The 18,227-nt window shown below is 45.2% G+C and overlaps 1 protein-coding gene and 1 pseudogene across 4 annotated transcripts in view; both read right to left on the minus strand.

The window, feature by feature from the left end:
* Positions 1 to 1,571, minus strand: part of FAM168B (family with sequence similarity 168 member B) — a 40,367-nt gene extending 38,796 nt beyond the window's left edge. For 2 of the 4 annotated variants that reach the window (XM_088458193.1, XM_088458191.1), the window contains exon 1: positions 1,418 to 1,571. The gene's annotated coding sequence lies outside the window, so the exon portion shown is untranslated. Of the gene's footprint in view, positions 1 to 1,375 lie in introns of all 4 variants that reach the window. The other 2 variants (XM_088458192.1, XM_088458194.1) reach the window with 2 other exon arrangements.
* Positions 1,572 to 3,482: 1,911 nt separating this feature from the next.
* LOC148474720 (uncharacterized) lies at positions 3,483 to 4,863 on the minus strand (annotated as a pseudogene).
* Between the last annotated feature and the right edge of the window lie 13,364 nt (positions 4,864 to 18,227).

An 18,227-nucleotide genomic window follows, 5' to 3' on the forward strand; every position in this document is an offset into this window, starting at 1 on the left:
TTTATATTTGCCCACCCAGTTGAGATGTTAGTGTAACAGTGTACTGGTGGTCAGCAGGTCGCCTGTACACACCTATAGATGCACATTGGCTGTGCTGTAGAGTCGACCTGATATGTCTGTGAATGTTGTCGCTCACAAACCTATCGGGTGTTGACATCCGCCGATGCATTCACAATATATCACCAAGTGTGTACCCAGCATAAGGGGACAAAAAAAAACTAAAAACAGAACAAAAAAAAAAAAAAACAGCTTACAAGCTATTCTTTTACTATAGAAAAACAAAAGCAAAACAAAGTCACCAAGAATACAAGGAAGCATGTGGTAAAATCTGCATACAAAATATTTACAAAAACAATGCATGTTGAAATGTGGTGTGACTGGATAGTCATGAACTGACGGGAAGGCTGCACATAGGTGTACAGCCTAGTACTAGTCGGTGTATACTGTATTACAGCCCAGGCCGCGTCTGCAGATCACACAGGTATAACAGCACAGTATTAGTGGGTATATATCCAGCTCCTGCATAGACACAGATAAACAGTACTAGTAGATATATACAGTCCTAGCAGCACCTCCAGATCACACAGGTGTACAGTACTAGTGGCTAAATACAGTTCTGGCAACACCTGCAGGGCACACAGGTGTACAGTACTACTGGATATATACAGTCTTAGCAATGCCTGCAGATCACAGGTGTACAGTACTAGTGGGAATAGACAGCCCTGCAGAGCACACAAGTGTACAGTACTAGTGGGTATATGCAGTTCTGGCAACACCTGCAGGGCACACAGGTGTACAGTACTACTGGATATATACAGTCTTAGCAATGCCTGCAGATCACAGGTGTACAGTACTAGTGGGTATATGCAGTTCTGGCAACGCCCAAAGAGCACACAGGTGTACAGTACTAGTGAGTATATACAGTCTTAGCAATGCCTGCAGATAACAGGTGTACAGTACAGTACTAGTGGAAATATACAGCTCTGGCAACGCCTGCAGATCACACAGGTGTACAGTACACTACTAGTGGGCATTTATAGCTCTGGCAGTGCCTGCGGAAACACAGGTGTACAGTACTAGTGGGTATAAACAGCACCGGCAATGCTGTCCTGCAGAGCACACAAGGGACACACGGATGGTGCATGGACAGGTAAAGGGGTAATTGTCCCTACTGTGACCGATGGGGGCACGAAAATACCAGCTACAGGTCTCCTGCACAGTACCAGGCGGCTCCCCCACTACTAAGGGCATACATATGGTGGGCATAGGCAGACAGGGTGACTGAGCTGCAGGCCGAAAGGACACAGCGGTGGGGACGGCTAGGCCTCACCCGGGGACACCTGTGAATGAGATGCCCGTACAAAGAGCAACTAACCCCTCCCCCCAGCACAGCACGGCCCTCCTGCTGCCGGGTCACCTCTCAGTAGCGACAGGCAGACGGTCGGTGCGGGTCAGGACGAGCAGCAGCTACAGGCGGACGTGTCGGGATTTTCCTTTCTTCCAGATACTGCGCAGCAACAGCCAGCGGGCCCGTGTCGTCACTTCCGGCTACAGGAGGCGGGGCTAGCATTGGCCGGCGTCACGTGATGCCGCGCAATCAGTCTAATTAATATATTTATATATGTTATGTATACCCGGTGGCCTGGTTCTTTTGTTGCTCTGCCCCATGTGTGTACTGTACTGTACTAGTAATGCAGAATGCGGCCCCGTGTGTACTGCACTGTACTTAGAAGTACGCTACCGCATAGTAATGCAAATATAAATAAAGATAATGTCTAAGGGGTCTATTTACTAAGCAATTTTGGGAGACAGAGTAAAAAGTGATAAGGTGCCAGCCAATCAGCTCCTGACTGCCATCTCACAGGCTGTGTTTGAAAAATGACAGTTGGGAGCTGATTGCTTGACACCTTATCACTTTTCACTCTGTCTCCTAACTGCTTAGTAAATAGACCCCTAAATCCCTTCACGGAGAGGATCCTGATGTCATTAGTCAGTGTCCAGCGTCATTCTCTACCATGGCATAAGGGTAGTGTCTAAGGGGTCTAGTTACTAAGCAGTGTTAGGAGATAGAGTGAAAAGTGATAAGAAAGTGATAAGGTGCCAGCCAATCAGCTCCCAACTGTCATGTCACAGGCTGTGTTTGAAAAATGAGAGTTGGCTGGTACCTTAACACTTTTCACTCTGTCTCCTAACACTGCTTAGTAACTAGACCCCTAAATCCCCTTCACGGAGAGGACCCCTGATGTCATCAGCCAGTATCCAACGTCATTCCCTACCATCCAAGTGGGCATAGAGGGGGAATATAACCATGTGGCGAGCGGACAAGTTTTTTTTTAAGTGGGGACACTTGTTTAGCTGGCCTTCATGAACTGCACTTTCGCCCTCACTCACATCACTTCCAGGACCCTAGCAAGAAGAGGAAATACAGCCAACCATCATGGCATAAGGCTGCCCCGGTAAGTTTACTGTACTGTACTAATGGAGAGTGCTGATATGTGTGTACTGTACTGTACTGTGATAATGCAAAATGCTTCCCCATATGTACTGTACTAATCAGCACGCTGCCCAGACTGCAGGGCTGTAAGGGCTATTTCGGAAACACAACGGTTTTGTCCGGATGGAAAATAAATTCCGCTTATTTTTTTTCAATGGATTAGTCACTTTCACAAGCAACGGTTTTGTGCCATGTGTAATGTTAATGGCGTGTGTTTTCTATCTCTTCAATATTTAAAACTGAAGACTGGAAGGGTAGAAGGTCAACGTACAACTAAATACCGTGGTGTGTGAAAGCATGCATAAAATCGTGTACCTTACAGTGACGGCACAGCATCCGTCCTTGTCAGTGGCTATTCATGGCTGTAACACGGCGACCGTGCCGTATTCGTGTCATCTGAAAGCATGTATGTATTTCTTTGTTTGACTACAAGCACTCTACAAATAAAAAAAGGTTTTTTTTCCGTCCGGACAAAACCATTGTGCCTGAAATAACCCTATTTGTCTGCGACGTGCCTTCGCACATGGCTGAGTGCCCTGGAGGTGGCACCGTCCTGTGTGTCCATCGGACATCTGAGTATCCCTAAATAAATTTTTGATTGAAAAAAGCATTCTTTATTAACATAAAGATAGCAAAAAACATACATAAACCATACATACAAGTGTACTGTGTCGCAGCACAGCCTAAACCCAATACACTATCAAACATAATCAAACCTACAATGTAATGCATTGCAAAACATATAGCACAAGACATCCTATACTATACATAATGCTTTGCACTATTCATTCAGCACTTAAACAAAAGAAACAATCAACAAGGTTTATGGGTGTGGAGGGGGGAGGGGAGGGGGAATCACAGATCTGAAGTTTTTATTGAAAGACAGACACATATATGGGAAGGGTGAATAAATAGAAAGACATATCAACAAAACATCAGTCTCTGTGTTGGACAGTCACACATGGGGAGAGGGGCAGAAGAAGGGGGTTTAGTCCTCTTCTTCCTCAGGGCTGTCCATGATGGAATAGTCTCTTAGCAGGCTGTGGATCAGCCTGCGACAGTCCTGGATAGACACATTCTCTCTCCTGAGAATGAGGCGGTTCCTGGCAAGCCACACAGCGTCCTTAAAACAGTTCATAAGGCGCCAGGCCTCCTGGATTGCCCCATAAGTGTGGGTACCAGGAAACAGTCCATAAAGTAACGAGTGGTACGAAAGGTTGCTCCTTGGCACACAGTGTCTGAGTTCTTGTTCCAGGGCATCTAACAACAACTGTGCATAAGTACAGTCCCAAAACAGGTGCATAGATGTTTCCTCATGTGAGATGCACCAGGGGCAATGTCTGTACCTGCACAGGTTACGGGAGTGCATGAATGACCTTAGGGCAGACCCCCTTGGATGGCCATCCATGACATGTCCTTGTGTCTATTTGTGAGCCTTTTGGAGGCCACATTTTCCCATACCTGCTTGGCAGTTGCTGAAGGGAGCCCTGGAATTGGCTCCATAACGTCTTTTGTTCTGATGAGCTTGTGGATTGTCTTAGGTTTCCACAAGTCAGGTTTAACTCCCTCCAGTTGGTGCTCCCTCACAAACTTGGACACATCCAGGTAGAACCAGGGCCTGTTCCAATTGTAAGGGATGGAGCTGTCCCACTTGTCCCAGTCTAGGGCCTCCAAAGGGGTAGGAGGAGGAAGCGAGACATGGAGTTTCCTGCAGAGTCATTATCAGTCTCACACAAAGTCCTGCGGATACAGTTGCAAACAAAGAAGGCTCGCAGCATGGTGGGGATATTGGGTATTCCCTTTCCACCTTTGACGGGCTCCTTGTACATAACTGCCCGCTTAACTCTGTCCATCTTGGAGCCCCAGATGAAGTGAAACACTGGCCTTGTCATGGCCCTGCAGACCGTGACCAGAGGTGGCCAGGCCTGCGCTGTGTACTGCAGAACAGGAAGGATCTCGTTGCGCAATACAAGTGCTTTCCCTTCGATGGAATGGACTTTGAGGCTCCACAGTCCAATTTTTTGCCTTACAGTGGCAAGTCTCTCGTCCCAGCACTTCAAGTCAGCACCTTCACCACCAAACCAGACTCCCAGAATCTTCATGAAGTCCAGCTTGACAGCAAAGGGGAATGGAGCGGAGGTTGACAGGTGCCACTGCCCGAACAGCATAGCCTCTGACTTCCCGCAGTTGACCTTTGCCCCTGAAGCTCAGCTGAAGTTCTCGCAGGTCTGGACGAGTGCTGTCACCGAACTCTGGTCTGTGCAGAAGATAGGGACGTCGTCCATGTACAGCGAACACTTGGCCTCTCTACGGTCTGGACCCGGTGCGATGACCCCTCTGATCTCTGGTTTTCGTCTGATGCATACAGCCAGGAGCTCTACAACACAAACAAAAAGAAGAGGTGAAAGAGGGCAGCCTTGTCTGACCCCAAATAGAATAGGAAAGGGGTCAATCTTCCAGCCGTTCACCAACACCGAGCTGTGAATATCAAGGTACATCAGGTTAACATACGTGCAAAACATTTCACCAAGCCCAAATCTCTGCAGGACCCTACCCATCAACTCATGTGAGACACGGTCAAAGGCCTTCTCCTGGTCAAGGCTGACCAGAGCCGCATGCACTTTCCGGTCCTTGATGTAATGGATCGTGTCTCTGAGGAGGGCAAGGCTATCTGCAATCTTGCGGCCAGGAATGCCGCAGATCTGGTCCGGGTGAACGATCTGTCCGATGACAACCTTCAGCCTGTTGGCAAGTACCTTGGCCAGGATCTTGTAGTCCACGTTTAGGAGAGAGATGGGCCTCCAATTTTTCAGCTCGCATCTCTCCCCCTTACGCTTATACAAGATCGTGATCAGTATCCCTAAATAAATAACTAATTTACATAAATCTCTGAATTAGGCTCTGAAATGCAGAATATAGCCCTGTTTACACTGTATACTTGCCAACTCTCCCTCATTGTCAGGGAGACTCCCTGAAATAGCAGCAATCTCCCTAAAAAGTCTACCAATCTCCCTCATTTCACTTTACCCCCATTATGACACTGTTATATAAAAGAAAAAACAGAGATATATATATTCAAATGGGATCATTAGTGTAATTTCCCTGCATTGGTTATAAGGCACAATGATCCCTATGGGTACATTTATTTTCTGAGAAGTTTCAGTGTGTTTTCATCAACAAGTAGATCTTACTGACTGCTTTGGGGCTCATTTACATGTGGATGCAAATCAATTTTATGACACGCCTCTCAGATGTAGCAGTACACACCCACTTACTGCCGCGCTCATAGGTGCTGCTTTCACAGTCTCCCTGAAATGCTTTTTCAAAAGTAGGCAAGTATGTTACACTGTAATGCAGAAAAGCCACTCTGTGTATACTATTATGCAGAACACTGCCCTTGAAGTATATTGTAACACAGAACCCCGCCCGTGTGTTTTGTAATGCATAGCTCATTCCCATGTATGCAGACCTGCAGATTGATGCCTGGTGTTAGCTTATAAATGCATTGTTCCACCTTGAATGATCTGTAACCCACATCACTACCCGTGTGTATTGTAAAGCAGACTGCCATCCCATGTGTGCAAACATGCAGAACGATTCCTGGTGTTTGCTGTAGTGCAGTGTGCTGCCCCGTTTGTTCTGTAACCCAGAACCCGTGTGTTGTGTAATGCAGAACTCTGCCCCATATGTATTATAATTCAGAATGCCCTTTGTGCACTGTAATGCAGAACATTGCCCTGTGTGTACTTTGCTGTAGTGCAGATCCACACCCTATATTTACTGTCAGAACCCTGCCCCATAGCTACCCTACTGTAAGGTAGAATGCTGCCTTGTGTGTAATGTAATGTAATACAGAACGCCTCCCCATGTGTACACTCAGAGCCGGATTTAGACCTCATGGGGCCCTAGGCAAGATACCGGTTTGGTTCCCCCTTCCCTCAAAGAATCCAGTGCATATATTACTATACATATATATATATATATATATATATATATATATACATATAGACATATTTATATATATATATATATAAATATATATACAGTATATACACACACACATATACCCATGGCCCGGCACTCCTGTGTCATAAGCTGAAGTAATGCTGAGGTGCCCTCCAGGGGGATGCAATCGGGAAACCGGCTGACGTGATCCCGACAGCCAGCTTCCCGATTGCTTTATCCCAGCGTGGGTTATCTAGACGCCTGTCATTTTCCCGACGCCGGGAGACAGGTGCCCGGCATCCCGATGGAAGGGATGCCAGGCGCTGCGAGCGGGCAGCCGCGCGGGGGGGAGGGTTAGGTTTAGCGCACCCGGGGGGTGGGCCTTAGGGTTAGGCACCCCCCCAGGTGACTTAGGTTTAGGCAGCGGGGAAGAGGGGGATTAGGGTTAGGCACTTACAGGGGGGATTAGGGTTAGGCACTTGTGGGGGAGGTTAGGGTTAGGCACCCCTAAGGAGGGTTAGGGTTAGGGGGGTTAGGTTAGTTATTACTTACCTGAGGACGATCGGGATTTCCAGCGCTGTCGGGCTGCTGCTGCCGGGATCTGTCCATCTGTCGGGCTGCCGCTGCCGGGAATCGAACCATGCGGCCGGCGGTATTTCATACCGATTCCCCTCCAATGGTGTGCGAGTACATCCAAATGAAGGTAAAGAAACAGATCGGCAGCACTCTGCAGGCTTGTCCTTTTAAATATAAAAGTCCTTTATTGCCGACATTTCGGGGAACTGAAGATAGGGGTCAGGTCCCCGAAACGTCGGCAATAAAGGACTATTATATTTAAAAGGACAAGCCTGCAGAGTGCCTCCTAACTGTTTCTTTACAGATATATACAGTATATATATACAGTCAAGTCCATAAATATTGGGACATTGACAGAATTTTCAGATTTTGGCCTCTATTCACCACCACAATGGTTTTGAAATGAAACAAACAAGATGTGCTTTAACTGCAGACTTTCAGATTTAATTTGAGGGTAATTACATCCAAATCGGGTGAACGGTGTAGGAATTACAACAGTTTCAATATGTGCCTCCCACTTTTTAAGGGGCCAAAAGTAATGGGACTATCAACTCAAAAGCTATTTCATGGACAGGTGTGGGCTATTCCCTCGTTATTTCATTATCAATTAAGCAGGTAAAAGGTCTGGAGTTGATTCTAGGTGTGACATTTGCATTTGGAATCAGTTGCTGTCAACTCTCAATATGAGATCCAAAGAGCTGTCACTATCAGTGAAGCAAGCCATCATTAGGCTGAAAAATCAAAACAAACTCATCAGAGAGATAGCAAAAACATTAGGTGTGGCCAAATCAACTGTTTGGAACATTCTTAAAAAGAAAGAATGCACCGGAGAGCTCAGCAACACCAAAAGACCCGGAAGACCACGGAAAACAACTGTGGTAATAATAATAATAAATAATTATTTCCCTGGTGAAGAAAAACCCCTTCACAACAGTTGGCCAAATCAAGAACACTCTCCTGGAGGTAGAAGTATATGTGTCAAAGTCAACAATCAAGAGAAGACTTCACAAGAGTGAATATAGAGGGTTCACCACAAGATGCAAACCATTTGTGAGCCTCAAAAACAGGAAGACCAGATTAGAGTTTGTCAAACAACATCTAAAAAAGCCATTACAGTTCTGGAACAACACCCTATGGACAGATGCGACAAAGATCAACTTGTACCAGAGTGATGGGAAGAGATAAGTACGGAGAAGGAAAGGAACTGCTCATGATCCAAAACATACCACCTCATCATTGAAGCATGGTGGTGGTAGTGTCATGGCGTGGGCATGTATGGCTGCCAATGGAACTGGTTCCCTTCTATTTATTGATAATGTGACTGCTGACAAAAGCAGCAGAATTAATTCTGAAGTGTTTCGGGCAATATTATATGCTCATATTCAGTCAAATGCTTCAGAACTCATTGGACGGCGCTTCACAGTGCAGATGGACAATGACCCAAAGCATACTGCAAAAGCAACCAAAGAGTTTTTTAAGGCTAAAAAGTGGAATGTTATGCAATGGCCAAGTCAATCCCCTGACCTGAATCTGATTGAGCATGCATTTCACTTGATGAAGACAAAACTGAAGAGAAAATGCCCCAAGAACAAGCAGGAACTGAAGACATTTGCAGTAGAGGCCTGGCAGAGCATCACCAGGGATGAAACCCAGCGTCTGGTGATGTCTATGCGTTCCAGACTTCAGGCTGTAATTGCCTGCAAAGGATTTGCAACAAAGTATTAAAAAGTGAAAGTTAGATTTAGGATTGTTTAGTTTGTCCCATTACTTTTGGCCCCTTAAAAAGTGGGAGGCACATATAGAAACCGTTGTAATTCCTACACCGTTCACCTGATTTGGATGTAATTACCCTCAAATTAAATCTGAAAGTCTGCAGTTAAATCACATCTTGTTTGTTTCATTTCAAAGCCATTGTGGTGGTGAATAGAGGCCAAAATATGACAATTCTGTCAATGTCCCAATATTTATGGACCTGACTGTGTATATATATATATATATATATATGACAAGCTGCACCTCCTTTTAGGCCCCCTGTTAGAAGAGCCCCAAGAAATTTGTAGAAACAAGAAAAAAAAGTGCGCTACAATGATATTATATTGATAGTTTCAATCTTTCATCTCACATTGTATACTGTATATATTTATATATACAGGGAACAGGGGAACATACAGAAGGATACAGGAGAAAAGGAGGAAGAATAGGATGAGACAAGAGGAAAGAGGAACAAACAGAGGGAGATGGTAGGAAAAGGGGACAATCAGAAGGAGACGGAAGGAAAGAGGGACGAACGGAGGGAGACGGGAGGAAAGGGGAAAAACATGGTGAGAGAAGAAAAGAGGGGCGAACAGAGGGAGACAATAGAAGGTGGGGGAACAGATAAGAAAATAAATACATACACAATAAATAGTGATTCGGTGAAAATAAATATATATATATATATATATAATGGAATATGGGTATACTTCAGTCAGAGGAACCCGTGGAGTATGAGGAAGATTTAGACGTCATGAATGGATCACAATATGGACTTTTTTGAACATTTAAACATCTTTTTATGCAACATAGAAAGATTTGGGACTACAACTTAACCTAATCAGTTTGCTACATGTCCCATTATTATTGTATGCAGTTGGCTATATTCTTAGCAGTTCATCTCCACTCAGTATAAACATCACATTTTTATTATAACCTGTTGTACAATACACATGGATAATAACTGTGGGAAGTAAGCTCCATATAGGTTTTGACATCCTCCTCTAATATGCTTTTCTAAAGAAAACTTCTCTCTTTTTTATTATTAGTATTTAAGACAGATGCCAACTAAGGGTAAAGACGTGTCTGATTAATTAGGATGGAAGACCGATGTCCCCTTGTTGATTGATTGGCATTGAACTTAGCACAAAGAACTACAAAGATGGCCGCCATATGATACCAAAGAACTACAAAGATGGCCGCCGTGATATCCTGAAGTGACCCCGTGATCCTCCAATAGGGAAAGGACCATGAAGATATGCGGATATATGTAAGGGACGCATTAACCTCATTTGATATGGAGGAGGGAGAAAAGTAACAAGGAAAACCAAAGACGGAGAAGCTATACAGCCGCGATACACAAAGCGGACCGGAAGCCATGTGACACTCACGTGACACGCTTAGCCTATTCTCTATGGAGTAGGAAGTGACGCAGGGTGCTCTATCTGCGTTTCACCAGGACAGGCACTACGATGAGCCAATGTCAACATGAGCACTTCGAAACCGGAAGTGACGTGGTGCGCATCATATGCGTTCCACAGAGTTAGAATTGTGATCGTTAAGCAAGAAAAATACTTGCTTATATAAATCCTTAGCTTTCTATATATTTTATTGTTCATACCTATTGATATATTATATATCTTAGCCCCAAAATCATTATGTTAGAAGGCCTTCAGCTACGTATGGAGAACAGGATGTGATGTCATGAATTAAGGTCATGTGACTCCAATTTAGGCCTGTATCTATGGTATAAAAACCCTGTTATGTCTCTACATGCACATTCCCCTTGATGAAGTCCAGATGAGAGGACGAAACGCGTTGGTACAGCTGCCTCTTGCCTGAAGCTAAATTTACCACAGATAAGCACCATATGAATTCTTTTAAGCTATTCTATCATATTTTAAAGCTTTTAAAAAAACTTTTGGAAATGTTTTCTTAAAGTTTTTAACTGTTTACTACTGTTCATCTGTGTATACCCTCCTGTGTTTTAATTATATTTATATTTATATATTCATATATTTATATATATATTTTTATATTTGTACTATTGATTTACTCTCACTGTATATGTTTAAAGGTTGTCTTTTTAAATATTTATTAGCACCATTTCTGCACCATATTTGCACGTACGTGCCTTCTATATGAATTTTTTGGCTTATCCTTTTGAACAGGATTAAGATATCCATGAGCATTTGTTTGTTTGTTTGTTCTTTTTGTGTTTATATATATTAAATTGAGATATTTTATTCTTCAATTATTTGGTCACAGCTTACATTTTATTAATTCATATCATAATTTATTTATTCATTCACTTATTATTTCTTGCACATTTGCATAACACTGGTTATAATGTATATGTCAGCTGCTTAAAGACCTGGTATATTTAAACTATATATATATATATATATATATATATATATAAAAAAAAATATATATATATATATATATATATATGTATATAACTATATTAGAAATGTTTTCAATTAAACTTACCCGGAATGCCATCTTTCTTTCTGTCTGTGCTGGGTCATGTAGTCTTCATAGGCAGAAGGTGAAATTATTTGGGGGAGTAGAAGTCTCCAGCGGTTCCTACATCATAGGGAGGGAGAGTAGGTGGCTGGCTGCAACACGCACACTGCAGGGGGGGGGGGCTGCACTCACTGTGTGACTGCGGGGGGTTGCTGACAGCAGTGTAGGGTGCGGGGGAGGTTGGTTGAAGGAGGCAGCTTAGATTAGCGCATGCTGCTGGGAGGGGGTTGGTTACACTGGGGGCTGCAATGGAGGAGGAGGCTGGCTGCACAGGGGCTGTTGGCTTGCTACAGCAGCGCATGCTACGGGGGAGGTTGGTTGGAGGGGTCTGGGCTGCTAGATCAGCGCACGTTGCGGGGAGAGGGGCTGACTACACTGCGGGGGGAAGGCGGAGGAGACAGGCTGCACTCGGTTACTCACGCTGGACTTATCACGTGACGGAGGTGGAGCTCAGCTGACTGAGGAGCAGGAAATGGAGTCGCGCTGCAGTGTTGCTGCTGCTATACTGCCTGTGTGTCCAGCAGCAGTTCAAACACAGTGCAGCAGGTTGAAGTTCTCTCCAGCGACAGATTTCAAGGGGGAGGGGGCCCGGCTAAGGGCCCCTTGGGACCCGACGGGCCCTAGGCGGGTGCCTAGGCTACCTAATGGTAAATCTGGCCCTGTGTACACTAATGAAAAGTGCATAGGACACCTACTGGTGTTTCTGTTTATAGATGGCTGCCTGAGTATTACGTGGTTCTAGCCTTGAACCTGATTTATATAGCAATAAAAAATTATGGTGGACCTCAAAGGCGGGAAAACCATATCGTGGCTACAATCTAAATATATTAATTTAGTAGTAAAAATATCCAGATAAGGTATAAAGTGCATACATGATAAAAAGCAAGAAAGAACAAACAGAAATCCGCTTTCCTTACAAATCTCTAGGTACACTTTCTTTGGTGCCATGTAGTCACCATCAGTACATCAACAAGTGATTGACATGCAGCGGCCATTTTGTGGGAAGTAACGGGGAGTGGGGAGAAAAACTCGGGCATGTCTTGACTGTTTTAAGGGCCTGTACCAACCGCCGACTGCAATCCTGTATGCAGGAAACATAGGGCCAGATTCAGAGGTGGACGGTATTGCGCAGTCGGACAGAAGCGGCTGTGCAATACTGTCCAACAAAATACAAATGCAGCAGGAGGTGTCTATAGGAAATAGACACCTGCATTGCATTTGCGATCCGCATGTAGCATCTGTAGATGCTGCCTCGGATCACCGTCGCAACCATCATGACCGATAGTCACAAGGGTTGCTCCTTTGGCCAGGTTCCATAAGCTGAAGCTTACCTCAGCTTTGCTGGTGCCTGGTCACTTGTGAGGTCAGGAAATCTCCATCCACTGACGCAGACCCTGGCCTCATCTCTCCTAAAAACACCCCCATTTCCGGGAACGGTGGCCAACCACTCCCCCAAACACTGCATTAAGTCAATCATGCTGCGGCTAAGGGGAGACTGTGAACGACATCGCTGGGCCTGTTCTGCACACGGAACGGGTCCTGTGCAGACCCCTAAACAACGGAGATGTGCGCTAACCATCGGGTTAACGTACATCCCTGAATCAGGCCCGTAGCCTCACTCAGGAAGTCAATGTTTGCATGATCTGCGTCCGATGCTGCGTATGTGTACGCAGATGCAGACAGCTGTGATGGCTCAGGTGGGCATCTCAGGACAAGTCTTGGCTGCTGTTAAATATTTTTGCACATCCACAGCTGCGATAATGGACGCAGCGGCAGCAATAGCGTACAACACTAATTCAGGCCCATTATTTCTATGTGGGGGATGGTGACCTTCATTCCCAAGTGAGGCGAATACCCTGGGAAAATCATGGAATAGATTAATATATACTAAGATAATACATCATGCCTATGTTTGTTCCAAGTTGGCGCAAAAACTACTGATCCGATTTTCATGAAAATTGCATCACTTTATAGTGGAAACTCCTACAAATAACCTGCGCTTTGGGCCAGATTCAGAGATGGACGCAATGCCGATATGTATGCAGGTTGAGCGATTGTTTGCCATTGCCCATGCGTGTAAGCCGCACTGCGCAGGCGCAGCGATTGTTTTATGATCACACTCACACAGGAATCACTTGCAGAGTGAGTGACAGGTAGTTAGCGTTTGGGGGAGATAACGGGTGTGGTTTGAAAAATGCAGACTTGTACCATTTAAATACTGTTTTCTGGGCGTGTATAAATTAGGCACTGCATCCTTGCTCACAGCAGGAGAGCCCTCTGCGTGATTGGAGACCCCCTGTGTCTGCGGAATCTTAGACTTACTCAGAAAGCTGCTGGCTGATGGATCTGCATTCAATGTTATCAATGTTTTCTGTTTTATGCATGGGCGGTGGATCTGAGATGCTTTCAGTGTGCACCTCTAAGCACAGTGAGGGAGTGATCTTCATAATTTCACAATTACGATCCGTGAGAGATCGCATTTGCGTCCATCTCTGAATCAGGCCCTTTGTTTCATCTTGATCAGTCAAGTTAAAGCTGAGCAATAACAAAAACAAAATGAATGCAAGAGATAGGAGTGGCACCATGCATGCAGCCGGAAAGTGTTGTGGGGAGAGGTACTTTGGGCTCATGTTCACTTGAATAGGATAGACTACATAGCAGTCAGTGCACAGGGCACACAGTGACATTAGTGTGAGTGGTGGGTGAATAGGATAGGCTACATAGCAGTCAGTGCACAGGGCACACAGTGACATTGGTATGATAGGTGGGTGATTAGGATAGGTTACATAGCAGTCAGTGCACAGAGCACACAGTGACATTGGTGTGAGTGGTGGGTGAATAGGATAGACTACATAGCAGTCTGTGCACAGGACACACAGTGACATTGGTGTGAGTGGTGGGTGAATAGGATAGGCTACATAGCAGTCAGTGCACAGGGCACACAGTGACATTGGTGTGAGTGGTGGGTGAATAGAATAGGCTACATAGCAGTCAGTGCACAGGGCACACAGTGACATTGGTGTGAGTGGTGTGTGAATAGGATAGGCTACTTAGCAGTCTGTGCACAGGGCACACAGTGACATTGGTGTGAGTGGTGGGTGAATAGGATAGGGTACATAGCAGTCTATTTACAGGGCACACAGTGACATTGGTGTGAGTGGTGGGTGAATAGGATAGGCTACATAGCAGTCTGTGCACAGGGCACACAGTGACATTGGTGTGAATGGTGGGTGAATAGGATAGGCTACATAGCAGTCTGTGCACAGAGCACACAGTGACATTGGTGTGAGTGGTGGATGAATAGGATAGGGTACATAGCAGTCTGTGCACAGGGCACACAGTGACATTGGTGTGAGTGGTGGGTGAATAGGATAGGCTACATAGCAGTCTGTGCACAGGGCACACAGTGACATTGGTGTGAGTGGTGGGTGAATAGGAGAGGCTACATAGCAGTCTGTGCACAGAGCACACAGTGACATTGGTGTGAGTGGTGGATGAATAGGATAGGCTACGTAGCAGTCTGTGCACAGGGCACACAGTGACATTGGTGTGAATGGTGGGTGAATAGGATAGGCTACATAGCAGTCTGTGCACAGAGCACACAGTGACATTGGTGTGAGGGGTGGATGAATAGGATAGGCTACGTAGCAGTCTGTGCACAGAGCACACAGTGACATTGGTGTGAGGGGTGGATGAATAGGATAGGCTACGTAGCAGTCTGTGCACAGGGCACACAGTGACATTGGTGTGAGGGGTGGATGAATAGGATAGGCTACGTAGCAGTCTGTGCACAGGGCACACAGTGACATTGGTGTGAGGGGTGGATGAATAGGATAGGCTACGTAGCAGTCTGTGCACAGGGCACACAGTGACATTGGTGTGAGGGGTGGATGAATAGGATAGGCTACGTAGCAGTCTGTGCACAGGGCACACAGTGACATTGGTGTGAGGGGTGGATGAATAGGAGAGGCTACGTAGCAGTCTGTGCACAGGGCACACAGTGACATTGGTGTGAGTGGTGGGTGAATAGGAGAGGCTACGTAGCAGTCTGTGCACAGGGCACACAGTGACATTGGTGTGAGTGGTGGATGAATAGGATAGGCTACGTAGCAGTCTGTGCACAGGGCACACAGTGACATTGGTGTGAATGGTGGGTGAATAGGATAGGCTACATAGCAGTCTGTGCACAGAGCACACAGTGACATTGGTGTGAGGGGTGGATGAATAGGATAGGCTACATAGCAGTCTGTGCACAGGGCACACAGTGACATTGGTGTGAGGGGTGGATGAATAGGATAGGCTACATAGCAGTCTGTGCACAGGGCCCACAGTGACATTGGTGTGAGTGGTGGGTGAATAGGATAGGCTACATAGCAGTCTATGCACAGGGCACATAGTGACATTGGTGTGAGTGGTGGGTGAATAGGATAGGCTACATAGCAGTCTGTGCACAGGGCACACAGACATTGGTGTGAGCGGTGGGTAAAGGCGCTGCTGCCATCAGTCTGTATAGTGCAGCTGGACATGGGCCACTCCCGTGTGGGGTACGGGTGCTCCCTGCCTGCTGGAACTTGTAGTTCCACAAGTGCCAAAGGGCAGGCATGCTGGCACTGTAGTTCCACTGTAAAATACAATAGTGTCTTTCAATTTAACACTTTATTACCCCCGTACCCACAGTCCAGGAGCGCGGGAAGAGCACCAGGCTTCAGACCAGGCCTGGGGTTTTGGGAGAGGGGGTGCCCTTTTTTGAGGGGTCCCCACCTCCCCTGAGATCCCCGGCTTGGCCTGAGCGGCTTGGGGTGATAATGCTTTGACCCTGGAGACCCAGTAATAGGGTCTCCAGGTTGTGGCATTACACCCCGGTAGTTTTGGGTCCGGTGCGGATTGTAAATATAGGGGGACCCCTACGCATTTTTTCCCCCCTATATTTAAAACCAGGACTGGCCATGCAGCTTTGTGCTGGTACCTAAATTACGGTGGAACCCTACTCGTTTTGTTCCCCATAATTTTAGGTACCAGGGCAGGCAGACAAGTCCGGGGCTGGTTAGGCTTTTTGGGGGGGACCTTACGTCATTTTAAAAAAAATAATTTAACACGTTTTTAACTAATTAAAGGAAGAAACATACACAAATCACAATGATTTGTGTATGTTTCAGGTTAACTCGCAGCTCAGGAGGCGGTGAGTTTGAAAAGTGATTTGGGCAGAGAGTTTGCTGTCAACTCACCCGAGCTTGTCATCCCGGTTCTTGGTAAATTTGAGAGATGTATATTTTAGGTGAAAAGTACTTCCGATTTGCCCGATGGTGAGTTGATTCGAGTTAGCTTTCTCCCCCGAGTTTTACGAGTGAGAAGAGAGAAATCTCTCTTTATCTCACCCGACTTTACCTTTAGTAAATCTGCGAGATGAAAATCAACCCTTAAATCACCCGAAGTGCAATATAGAATAGAAACGTGGAAAAGAAACACAGAGTGCAGGTGTTAGCAGCAGGTGTGGAAATCAACTTAATGAAGGTATTCCCAAACTTTCTAATAGACAAGCATGCAAAAAAAAAATGAAGCAATCTCATACATTTGCGCTAAATATACTTAACATCCCCAAATTCAGATGGTATGTATTCAATTATCCTGGAGTGTTTCCCTCAAAGGACATCCGTCCATAGAACACAGAAGAAGGAAAATATAGTGAAGTACAATTTTAATATGTGGCTGCAAATGAAACAATTACCGAATGAAAGTGAGAACTGACAATGGACAGTTCTTATGAGCATAAGTTGTAAATGTCACCGTGTAGGGCCGGATTGTTATGAGAGTGTCTTAATGAATGGAAAAGTGTCTCACCAGAAAGGCAGGCAAACTTGGCTTGTAGAGAAGCCTGCCAGGAGGGCAGGATAACTTGGTTAGATGAGTTGCCTGTGTCGAAGCTGGATTATTGGCTGAGACAAGATCAGTTTAAAATTGAATCACAGCGACACCATCTTGTGACTGGCCGCAAGACGCCATCTTGGAAATGAGATTGCAAGATGCCATTTTGCGAATGGCCGCCTAAGCGCCATTTTAGATAAACTCACACTTTAGTACATGTGGCGATATTACTATTAGCATCATGCGATTGCATCTGTGACCATCGCCATAAGTTACGGCGATTCATCAAAAGCCCATTTCATGCATTTACGTAGTTTGGGTGCTCTGGATAAAGTGTGTATATTATTATAATTCCCCTAAAGGATATATTTCAGAAATGGCTGTACAGTATGTAACAGAGCAAATGGCCACGTGACAACTAGTATGTGAAGACAAGCTTCATGGACATAACGTCTGCTCTCACTCCAGGTGGCCCTGCTCGAATACAGCAAGAGGGTCATTTGTAGCACCTTACATTAGCAGGCTTCCTACAATAAAATACCTTCAAAGCCAAGAGTGTTATCTGAGGTTTGGGTCTTGTAGCTGTGCTAATTTGCATTTACACAAGAACCTGGGAGAACAAAGGACTGTACTTTTGAGCCTGGGAAGGGTGGGGGCTGCTGAGAGAGGGGGGCATGTGGAACTATAATGCTCAGCATTCCACACTGCTAGGTGTTCACTTAGTTTAAGTGAGATTTAAGTGCACCATTTCTCATACACACATTAATACGCACAATTGCATATTAGCGAATGCATAAGATCCTGTATGAAAACGCTGTTTATTAGTTCATGCGCACACATCTGCCCCAAGTTAACTAGCATCTTTACATCACATCCCGCATACTTACACATTACATATTCACATAAAAGGTTTAATAAGCTTTAAAGTATAAGATTTAAGTTTGTTCATTTAGCATAAATGCTGTGAAATAAAGATTATTTGGTAACTAAGGTTTTATATATGAAAAGTAAGCCGTGATTGGTATTGTACTGATGCGTACTCTTTCAACAGTATTCCGGTACCATCGGT

The sequence above is a fragment of the Taudactylus pleione genome, unplaced genomic scaffold, assembly GCF_031769625.1.
Source record: "Taudactylus pleione unplaced genomic scaffold, aTauple2 ptg000815l, whole genome shotgun sequence".
Taxonomy (NCBI): domain Eukaryota; kingdom Metazoa; phylum Chordata; class Amphibia; order Anura; family Myobatrachidae; genus Taudactylus; species Taudactylus pleione.